The following is a 12,229-nucleotide window of genomic DNA, read 5'->3' on the forward strand; positions in this document are numbered from 1 at the left end:
ATAATTTTAAGACTTTGTCATGAAATAACTCCCTTTACTCAGTGAAAATTAGGTCTATTACCCTTTTGTCTCTAACTTTTCATTTTGAAAAATTTCAAAACTTCAGAAAAATTGCAAGAATAGTGCAATGAACACCAGCAGAGCTTTTACCTAGATTGGCCTGTTGTTGATATTTTTCTGTATTTGCTTTCCTGTGTGTGTTTTCCTAAATAAATCTATTATTCTTAATGTGTCTTTAAAACAGTATGTATTAAGAAAAGTAAGGACTTCTAAGAGGATTCCTGGAACCATTTAGAAGGATCTGGAAAAGTAGAGTTTGTACAGGGTAGGGACTAACAATTCAGAGTCTTCACTTTTCCTGAATTTCAATCCTGGCTCTCTCTAATCGTCAGTTCTCACATTTGTGAAATATGGGTATTATTGGCACCTATTAATTAGTATTAATTAATTAGTATTAATATTAAATACATTGATTAGTATTATTATGTGAGTAGAGCTCACATGAGGTGTTTGTGATTTTTCATTGCTTGTGGGAAACCATAGTTATCTGTGCTCTGCTAATGACGTTGGACCTTGAGTTTCCTCACATGGGAAATAAATTTGTGGTTGGTTCAAAAGGGAATGCAAAGCGCTGAAACGGAAATGAAAGAATATGTGTTTTTGGCTGGGCAAGAAATTAGACCCCATGCTGCAAATTTCAAATAGCATCTGCCAGCAAGGTACTAGTGGAAGTAAAACTAGATAAGGGTAGCAGATGGGTTTATCTCATGTGCCAGTTACTCTTCATGGCTGCCTGGTACACTGTATAAGATAGCTTGTGAGAACTTTTTGGGAAAGAATAACTGCCATGGCACGGGAGATATGAGCACTGGCACAAGTGCCATGTATTTGCCCCTCCGATCTAGGTCTGAAAGACAAAGGAGGCAAGTTTCAGGGATGGGAAGTGAACTTGACAACTGGCTAGTAAATACATTTAAAACTGAGGAGATTTTCTGCCCGTTCCTGTGAGCTGGAAGCTTCCCTCCAGCCAGGCTGCTGGCAGCCAGAGCCTGTCCCTTTTCCTCTTGCACCCAGAGGAGTGTTTGCACTCTTAACCAGAGCTCACAGGGCGTCTGCGGAGATTACATCCTACTGCATCCTTGACTTTCCTGGTGCGGTGCCACCTTGGTGCCACAGTCCCTAATTATTAGGATGAAACCCGTTCCGAGAAGCAGCATCCGCCCTCCCACCCTGTCCTCCCTGTGGGTGTGGGGGCAGCATCAGTGTTTGGACGCCAAGCAAGGACCTGCGCTGTGTCTCCAAAGGCAGTCTGTTCAGGGATGGAGGTCAACCCAGAGTAAGGACTTGAGTAATTGGGGGCCCACATTAGAAGACCCTGAGCCTGGAGGAGAACCAAGGTGGCGGAGTAGAAGGCCGTGCTCTCAGTCCCTCTTGCGAGAACACCAGAATCACAACTAACTGTTGAACAATCATCCACAGGAAGACACTGGAACTCACCAAAAAAGATACCCCGCATCCAAAGACAAAGGAGAAGCCACAATGAGAAGATAGGAGGGGCGCAATCACAGTAAAATCAAATCCCATAACTGGTGGGTGGGTGACTCACAGAACAATTATACCACAGAAGTCCACCCACTGGAGTGAAGGTTCTGAGCCCCATGCCAGGATTTCCAACCTGGTTGTCCAGCAATGGGAGGAGGAATTCCTAGAGAATCAGACTTTGAAGCCTAGTGGGAATTGATTGCAGGACTCTGACAGGGCTGGGGGAAACAGAGACTCCACTCTTGGAGGGCACACACAAAGTAATGTGCGGGGGAAGGAGCCCAGGGGAAGGAGCAGTGACCCCAGGGGAGACTGAACCAGACCTACCTGCTAGTGTTGAAGGGTCTCCTGTAGAGGCGGGTGGTGGCTGTGGCTCACTGTGAGGACAAGGACACTGGCAGCAGAAGTTCTGGGAAGTACTCCTTGGCGTGAGCCCTCCCAGAGTCTACCATTAGCCCAACCAAAGAGCCCAGCTAGGCTCCAGTGTTGGGTTGCCTCAGGCCAAACAACCAACAGGGAGGGAACCCAGCCCCACCCATCAGCAGACAAGCAGATTAAAGCTTTACTGAGCTCTGCCCACCAGAGTAACACCCACCACCAGTCCCTCCATCAGGAAACGTGCTCAATCCTCTTAGATAGCCTCATCCACCAGAGGGCAGACAGCAGAAGCAAGAAGAACTACAATCCTGCAGCCTGTGGAACAAAAACCACATTCACAGGAAGATAGACAAGATGAAAAAGCAGAGGGCTATGTACCAGATGAATGAACAAGATAAAACCCCAGAAAAACAACTAAATGAAATGGAGATAGGCAACCTTCCAGAAAAATAATTCAGAATACTGATAGTGAAGATGATCCAAGACCCTGGACAAAGAATGGAGGCAAAGATCGAGAAGATGCAAGAAATGTTTAACAAAGACCTAGAAGAATTAAAGTACAAACAATTAAAGTACAAACAAACAGAGATGAACACTACAATAACTGAAATTAAAACTACACTGGAAGGAATCAATAGCAGAATAACTGAGGCAGAAGAATGGATAAGTGACCTGGAAGACAGAATGGTGGAATTCACTGCTGTGGAACAGAATAAAGAAAAAAGAATGAAAAGAAATGAAGACAGCCTAAGAGACATCTAGGACAACATTAAACACAACAACATTCACATTATAGGGGTCGCAGAAGGAGAAGAGAGAGAGAAAGGACCCGAGAAAATATTTGAAGAGATTATAGTCGAAAACTTCCCTAACATGGGAAAGGAAATAGCTATGCAAGTCCAGGAAGCACAGAGAGTCCCATACAGGATAAACCCAAGGAGAAACACACCGAGACACATAGAAATCAAACTGGCAAAAATTAAAGACAAAGAAAAATTCTTGAAAGCAGCAAGGGAAAAATGACAAATAACATACAAAGGGCTTCCTGTTCTGATGGACGCTCCGGCAGTAACAATGATCGGGGACATCCTGCTGTTTGGGATGCTGTTGATGAACGCCGGGGCAGTGCTCAACTTTAAGCTGAAAAAGAAGGACACGCAAGGCTTTGAGGAGGAGTCGAGGGAGCCCAGCACAGGTGACAACATCCAGGAGTTCTTGCTGAGCCTCAGATATTTTCGAACCTTCATTGCCCTATGGAATGTCTTCATGATGTTCTGCATGATCGTGCTCTTTGGCTCCTGAGCTCCAGGTACAGAACCGGAAACACACCTTCACAGAGTGTCTCTTCCTCCATCCTGACGACTTCAAGAATGTTTCTGACCAGAAAAGCAGTGACCTTCCCAGAAAGTCCAAGCTTGTGGTGGGTGGAAAAAATGTTTGCCAAGATGAACACAGTTTCCCAGCCACGTCACTGTTGTCTTTTCAAAGATATTTTCATTTTGACCTCTGCCTTGAAATGCTGTCTACTTAAAAGAGTTTGAAGGGTGTTTATGTGAGGGGCTGTGGTGTCTAGATTGTTTAATCAGATCGGAATCCCTCTTCTACCAAACTTTCACAGGAAACCCATTTCTGGGTATTTCTTGGTTTATTTTTAATAACCATCATTTTTTTGGTTCAAATTATACAGATTTTAAAAAATCTTTTGTATCCAGGAATCTGAAGCAGAAAAGTTGGCTTTTAAGTTTGATGCAGCCTCTCATTGGACTACATTTGTGAGGAATGAACAAGTTCATTGTTGTTGCGTCTGTGTCCAAATTCATTCCCTATCCCAATGGGCTCTGCTTGGCCACTCCATGCTGCTGAGGTTGTCCCCAGGACTTGAAGGGTGAAGTGTTATGGGTTCCTGTGGAACAGAGGTGCAGAGCAGTTGGCAGGGTGGATGGGGGTTTTATAAGAAACTTTGGCTTGCCTTGAAGCCCTCTATTAAAGTAACTTTTGGGCCCATTAATTGTATAGTTTTTAGAATGAGAGTGATTTATGTGGTGATATTGGGACCCAGTTCTGAAAGCTTGGGTTTTGGGGTCTGCTTTTCAAGTGGATGATTTCAAGGTTGAAAAACAAGCCTCATTGGAGGAAATACAGCATTTTGCATAGAAGCTTCTTTGAAAGGGAGTCCTGGTTTAATTGCCAACATGACACTTGGGTGGTCAGTGCCCGGATCCTATAGGTGTTTGATTTGTTTGTTGTGGTTTTTGAAATCCTAACTTGCAGTTAACCTGGTGGGAGGAAAAAATAATTATACAGGCTCTTAGAACTAAAGAGCATTGAAAATAAAGCTCATTTCTAAAAAGGAAAAAAAAAAAAAAACATACAAGGGAACTCCCGTAAGGTTAACAGCTGATTTCTCAGCAGAAACTGTACAAGCCAGAAGGGAGTGGCATGATATACTTAAAGTGATGAAAGGGAAGAACCTACAACCAAGATTACTCTACCAGCAAGGATCTCATTCAGATTCGATGGAGAAATCAAAAGCTTTACAGACAAGCAAAAGCTAAGAGAATTCAGCACCACCAAACCAGCTCTACAACAAATGCTAAAGGAACTTCTCTAAGTGGGAAACACAAGAGAAGAAAAGGACCTACAAAAACAAAAACAAAACAATTAAGAAAATGGTCATAGGAACATACATATCAATAATTACCTTAAACGTGAATGGATTAAATGCTCCAACCAAAAGACACAGACTTGCTGAATGGATACAAAAACAAGACCCATCTATATGCTGTCTACAAGAGACCCACTTCAGACCTAGGGACACATTCAGACTGAAAGTGAGGGAATGGAAAAAGATATTCCATGCAAATGGAAATCAAAAGAAAGCTGAAGTAGCAATACTCATATCAGATCAAATAGACTTTAAAGTAAAGAATGTTACAAGAGACAAGGAAGGACACTACATAATGATCAAGGGATCATTCCAAGAAGAAGATATAACAATTATAAATATATATGCACCCAACATAGGAGCACCTCAATACATAAGGCAACTGCTAACAGCTAAAAAAGAGGAAATCAACAGTAACACCATAATAGTGGGGGACTTTAACACCTCACTTACGCCAATGGACAGATCATCCAAACAGAAAATTAATAAGGAAACACAAGCTTTAAATGACACAATAGACCTGATAGATTGAATTGATAATTATAGGACATTCCATCCAAAAACAGCAGATTACACTTTCTTCTCAAGTGTGCATGGAACATTCTCCAGGATAGATCACATCTTGGGTTACAAATCAAGCCTCAGTAAATTTAAGAAAATTGAAATCATATCAAGCATCTTTTCTGACCACAACGCTATGAAATTAGAAATGAATTACAGGGGGAAACATGTAAAAAACAGAAACACATGGAGGCTAAACAATACGTTACTAAATAACCAAGAAATCACTGAAGAAATCAAAGAGGAAATAAAAAAATACCTAAAGACAAGTGACAATGAAAACACGACGATCCAAAACCGATGGGATGCAGCAAAAGCAGTTCTAAGAGGGAAGTTTATACCTATAAAGCCCACCTCAAGAAACAAGAAAAATCTCAAACAAACAATCTAACCTTACACCTAAAGGAACTAGAGAAAGAAGAACAAACAAAACCCAAAGTTAGAGGAAGGAAAGAAATCATAAAGATGAGAGCAGGAATAAATGAAATAGAAACAAACAAACAAAAAAAATAGTAAAGATCAATAAAACTAAAAGCTAGTTCTTTAAGAAGATAAACAAAATTGCTAAACCATTAGCCAGACTCATCAAGAAAAAAATCAATAAAATTAGAAATGAAAAAGGAGAAGTTACAACAGACACTGCAGAAATACAAAGCATCCTAAGAGACTACTACAAGCAACTCTATGCCAATAAAATGGACAACCTCGAAGAAATGAACAAATTCTTAGAAAAGCACAACCTTCCAAGACTGAACCAGGAAGAAATAGAAAATATAAACACACCAATCACAAGCTGAAATTGAGACTGTGATTAAAAATCTTCCAACAAACAAAAGCCCAGGATTAGATGGCTTCATATGTGAATTCTATCAAACATTTAGAGAAGAGTTAACACCCATCCTTCTCAAACTCTTCCAAAAATTGCAGAGGAAGGAAGACTCCCATACTCATTCTATGAGGCCACCACCACGCTGATACCAAAACCAGACAAAGATACTACAAAAAAAGAAAATGACAGACCAATATCACTGATGAATATAGATGCAAAAATCCTCAATAAATACTAGCAAACAGAATCCAACAACACATTAAAAGGATCATACACCATAGTCCAGTGAGATTTATCCCAGGGATGCAAGAATTCCTCAGTATATGCAAATCAATCAATGTGATACACCATATTAACAAGTTGAAGAAGAAAAACCATATGATCATCTCAATAGATGCAGAAAAATCTTTTGACAAAATTCAACACTCATTTATGATAAAAACTCTCCAGAAAGTGGGCATAGAGGGAACCTACCTCAACATAATAAAGTCATACAACAAACCCACAGCAAAAATCATTCTCAGTGGTGAAAAACTGAAAGCATTTCCTCTAAGATCAGGAACAAGACAAGGATGTCCACTCTCACCAGTATCATGAAACATAGTTTTGGAAGTCCTAGCCACAGCAATCAGAGAAGAAAAAGAAATAAGAGGAATACAAATTGGAAAAGAAGAAGTAAAACTGTCACTCTTTGCAGATGACATGATACTCTACATAGAAAATCCTAAAGATTCTACCAGAAAACTACTATAGCTAATCAATGTATTTGGTAAAGTAGCAGGATACAAAGTTAATGCACAGAAATCTCTTGCATTCCTGTACACTAATGATGAAATATATGAAAGAGAAATTAAGGAAACACTCCCATTTACCATTACAACAAAAATAATTAAATACCTAGGAATAAACCTACCTAGGGAGACAAAAGACCTGTATGTAGAAAACTATAAGACATGATGAAAGAAATTAAAGGTGATACCAACAGATGGAGAGATATACCATGTTCTTGTATTGGAAGAATCAATATTGTGAAAATGTCTATACCACCCAAAGCAATCTACAGATTCAGTGCAATCCCTATCAAATTACCAATGGCATTTTTTATGGAACTAGAACAGAAAATCTTAAAATTTGTATGGGGACACAAAAGACCCCGAATAGCCTCAAGCAGTCTTGAGGGAGAAAAACGGAGCTGGAGAAATCAGACTCCCTGACTTCAGACTATACTACAAAGCTACAGTAATCAAGACAATATGGTACTGGCACAAAAACAGAAACATAGATCAATGGAACAAGATAGAAAGCCCAGAGATAAACCCACACACCTATGGTCAACTGATCTATGACAAAGGAGGCAAAGATATATAATGGAGAAAAGACAGTCTCTTCAATAAGTGGTACTGAGAAAACTGGACAGCTACATGTAAAAGAATGAAGTTAGAACACACCCTAACACTATACACAAAAATAAACTCAAAATAGATTAGAGACCTAAATGTAAGACTGGACACTATAAAAGTCTTAGAGGAAAACATAGGAAGAACACTCTTTGACATAAATCACAGCAAGATCTTTTTTCATCCACCTCCTAGAGTAATGGAAATAAAAACAGAAATAAACAAATGGGACTAATGAAACTTCAAAGCTTTTGCGTAGCAAAGGAAACCATAAACGAGATGAAAAGACAACTCTCAGAATGGGAGAAAATATTTACAAACGAATCAACAAAGGATTAATCTCCAAAATATATAAACAGCTCATGCAGCTCAATATTAAAAAAACAAACAACCCAATCCCAAAACGGGCTGAAGACCTAAATAGACATTTCTCCAAAGAAGACATACAGATGGCCAATAAGCACATGAAAAGCTCCTCAACATCACTAATTATTAGAGAATGCAAATCAAAACTACAATGAGATATCACCTCACACCAGTTAGAATGGGCATCATCAGAACATCTATAAACAACAAATGCTGGAGAGGGTTTGGAGAAAAGGAAACCCTCTTGCACTCTTCGTGGGAATGTACATTGATACAGCCACTATGGAGAACAGTATGGAGGTTCCTTAAAAAACTAAAAATAAAATTGCCATATGATTCAGCAATCCCACTACTGGGCATATACCCAGGGAAAACCATAATTCAGAAAGACACATTCACCCCAATGTTCATTGCAGCACTCTTTACAATAGCCAGGTCATGGAAGCAACCTAAATGCCCATTGACAGACAAATCGATAAAGAAGATGTGGTACATATATACTATGGAATATTACTCAGCCATAAAAAGGAATGAAATTGGGTCATTTGTAGAGACGTGGGTGGATCTAGAGACTGTCATACAGAGTGAAGTAAGTCAGAAAGAGAAAAACAAATATTGTAAATTAACACATATATGTGGAACCTAGAAAAATGGTACAGATGAACCAGTTTGCAGGGCAAAATTGAGACACAGATGTGGAGAACAAACGTATGGGCACCAATGGGGGAAAGTGGCGGGGTGGTGGTGGTGGTGGGGTGATGAATTGGGCAATTGGGATTGACATGTATACACTGATGTGTATAAAATTGATGACTAATAAGAACCTGCTGTATTAAAAAAAATTTTGTTTTGCCAATATGATGGGTATAAAATGGTAATTCACTAAAAAAAAAAAAAAAGACTGAGGAGAGAGAAAAATTAGCAGATTTAAATGAAGTATTCCGTCAAGGCTGTTAGCAAAGCAGTAAAATGTGCGTATGTCTATCCTAGCATTTACCACATTATATTGATAGTAATTCCTTTGTTTATGTGTTTGTCTCTCCAACTGGAATATAAGTTTCCAGAAGGAAGATCCACTATTATCCTTCATGCTTTACAAACTGCTAGGTATGTAGGAGGTACATAATCAACGTTTGAGCTGATTCAGCTATATCTAAAGTTTTATTAGGTTTGGGTTGAAAGTCCTTATCCTGTAAGGCTTATTCTGTTTCTATGCTTATTTTGGAGCCTCCTGCTTGTTTAGTTTCCTATTAAAAATATCTTTGGAAAATTTCCATCTTATAGCAAGTAAACTAAGAGCAAAAAGATGTTTGCCAAACTTTAATCAGAATAGAGAGGGAGCAGTAAGTCCCTGATTACTAAACCCTTTTGCAGAGTTCATGTAGGACAGAATTCAGGTAGGGAATAGAGATATGGAAGACCCTGGAGATGCAAATTGTAGGCCTTCTGTGCATACTAACCAGCTCCTTTCTACTTCTGCAACCCATTAGACACAGTATCTATTAAAAACTAAAAAACAAAATCAAAATTCTATGATTCTTTGTCTTCCTAAATATTAAAATTGTAGATAGTATTTAAGTCATAATTTCTGAGACTTTGTCCAACTTTTAATTTCCACATCATTAATTGACACTCATAAAAAAAAATGGGTACTGTTATATTCAGCAGCTGAGAATGATTATTCTGAGCCATTAGAGGAAGAGGACCAATAGCTCAGTTTTGGCCCCATTGTCACCTTTTTCTGAACAACAGTGATGATTTATTCAGTTGAATCTTTTTTTTTTTTAACATCTTTATTGGAGTATAATTGCTTTACAATGGTGTGTTAGTTTCTGCTCCATAACAAAGCGAATCAGCCATACATATACACATATTCCCATATCTCTTCCCTCTTGCGTCTCCCTCTCCTCCCACCCTCCCTATCCCACCCCTCCAGGTGGTCACAAAGCACCGAGCTGATCTCCCTGTGCTATGAGGCTGCTTCCCACTAGCTATCTACCTTACGTTTGTATTCAGTTGAATCTTGACATAACATTTTTATAGATATGAGGCAGTGTTCTAGAAAAATAAAAGTTCTGTTGAAATGTAAGAGGTATAGGCCTCATAAACTTAGTTGCAATTGGGCAAAGGTAAAAATCATCCGGCTTGTCCCTCATGGCACAATTTTGGCATTGACAGTACACTAGCTTTAGCGTGTTCAGTTTATCTGTGAGATTCATTTATCAGGGAAGGTAAAAATAAAGTGTTGATACAAATTGCTAGACATGTATTTTCAAATTGCATGACATATATTTTCAAACTGCACCAATTAGATGTACCTACATTTTTTATAGTCTTTAGCCTTCTGAGAATGTACAGTTTTGTTTTATTTTAACATCTTTATTGGAGTATAATTGCTTTACAATGTTGCGTTAGTTTCTGCTGTATAACAAAGTGACTCAGCTATCCATGTACATATATCCCCATATCCCCTGCCTCTTGCATCTCCCTCCCACCCTCCCTATCCCACCTCTCTAGGTGGTCACAAAGCACGGAGCTGATCTCCCTGTGCTATGCAGCTGCTTCCCACTAGCTATCTATTTTACATTTGGTAGTATATGTAAGTCCATGCCACTCTCTCACTTCTTCCCAGCTTACCCTTCCCCCTTCCTGTGTCCTGAAGTCCATTCTCTACATCTGCGTCTTTATTCCTGTCCTGCCCCTAGGTTCTTCAGAACCATTTTTTTTTAAGATTCCATATATATGTGTTAGCATACGGTATTTGTTTTCTGAGAATGTACACAGCTTACTCTCATATAGCTCTTCAGAAATCCATTATATGCAAAAGTACGGACTGCCTATATTTATTTATTTTGATAGTTACCTCTTTTCTCAAGTTGTACTTGAATATCTTCAGTTTTTCTTGCTTTAATGATGTCTTGCTGTTTTCTATTTCTGCCTCTTAATAACCTTATCTGTCGAGAACACAACTGAGAATAAAGAACCAAACAAAAGACCTTCTGAAAGACTCCTGAGCATTATAGTTCCTCTACTCAGAAAAAAATGCTGCTTGGGTCCTTACTCAGAGTCTGTTTATTCACAATCTATTCACATTCTAACAATCTTGGTGCCAAAAGACACCTATATATTGTTTAAATTCTGTATGCAAGGTGGTTGTGTATGGAATGATTTATGTGAAGGGGCACAAAGAATATTGAGACTCTTCTTATTCTCAGGTGGTTAAACCGTAATAAGCTCTATAAAGCATTTACACAACTAAGAGTAAAGCAGTGTAGAATGAGGAAAGTGTCATAAGGAATTACAAACAAAGTCCTTTGTAGTTCAGAAGAGAGGGAGATTACTTAGTTACCGAACTTCCTTAACAGTATACATCTGAAATAGCAAATTTAGAAGAGGGAAGAACTGCTATATGCAGGCATGCTGTCAGCCACTGCCATTACAGCTGATAAGTTAACATCAAGAAGTAAATTAGCAATATTCTAGAAAGCAGGTATGTGAACTTAAAATATCCAGGAGCCACTTAATGTAAGGTCAACTTTTAGAGGCTTTGAGGACATCATTGAGTAATGCAATAATCAGTGCTGTAAAATGATTCATAGACTTTAAAATTAGAAGTTCTCTTAAAGCTTGTCTAGGCTCCACATTTTATTAATGACATTTAGAAAGGGTAAGTTACTTGCCTCAGTCTAGCGGGGGTGAGGGGCTCATACTTGACTCCTTTTTACTCTTTCCTTCACCTTTCCCATTCTTCCCACCTGCCATCTCCACCTAGGCAATCACCTTGTCTTTTTGCCTCCATTTCCCTCAAATTTATATTCCCTTTTCCATTTCAGTTTTCACTGCCTTATATCAGACCTTTGATATCTCTTGCCTGGAATTCTTCCATGGATTCCTAACTCATCTTTCTCCTTCTATTTCTGATCCTTCTTAAATCTATATACCACTTACCCAGCCAGAGACATCTGGCTGAAATGCAAATCTGATGGTAACATTCACTGACTTTATTGCAACAGCTTCCCATTGCCTGCAAGATGAACTTCGAACTCCTATCCAGCCCTTCCCTGCTTTCTACCACTCCTTATACTATATATATAATGGGGGGGGAGGCAGGGTTTGGCACATTGTCCCCCTCTTCCTCCTCACTCTCTCTCAAAATTCACTTGGATAAAATCTCAACCTTTAGGAGTCAGTTCATATGCCATCCCCTCCAGGAAGCCCAGGTTTAGGTAGAGGAGGTCTTCCCTATCCAGTGATGGATTTTCATTATATCCTATTATTGGACTGACTTACACTATAATTACGTATTTGGCTACCCTGTTTGAATGTGAACTCTTTGACAGACCTTGTTTTATCCATCTTTGTATACCAAAGACCATATTAGGTGCTCAATTTTAGGACATATCAGATGTCCAATCATTGTGGTTGAACGCATGCACAGTTCTTGGAAATAAAGCTACCTGAATATTAACGGTCAGGCAAGTGTTCTTCCTC

General features: G+C 39.1%; 1 pseudogene; it reads left to right on the top strand.

The window, feature by feature from the left end:
* The first annotated feature begins 2,964 nt into the window (after positions 1 to 2,964).
* On the top strand, positions 2,965 to 3,361 carry LOC137223100 (small integral membrane protein 7 pseudogene; annotated as a pseudogene).
* The last annotated feature ends 8,868 nt before the right edge of the window (positions 3,362 to 12,229 follow it).

Source organism: Pseudorca crassidens, chromosome 4, assembly GCF_039906515.1.
Source record: "Pseudorca crassidens isolate mPseCra1 chromosome 4, mPseCra1.hap1, whole genome shotgun sequence".
In the NCBI taxonomy this organism is placed as follows: Eukaryota; Metazoa; Chordata; class Mammalia; order Artiodactyla; family Delphinidae; genus Pseudorca; species Pseudorca crassidens.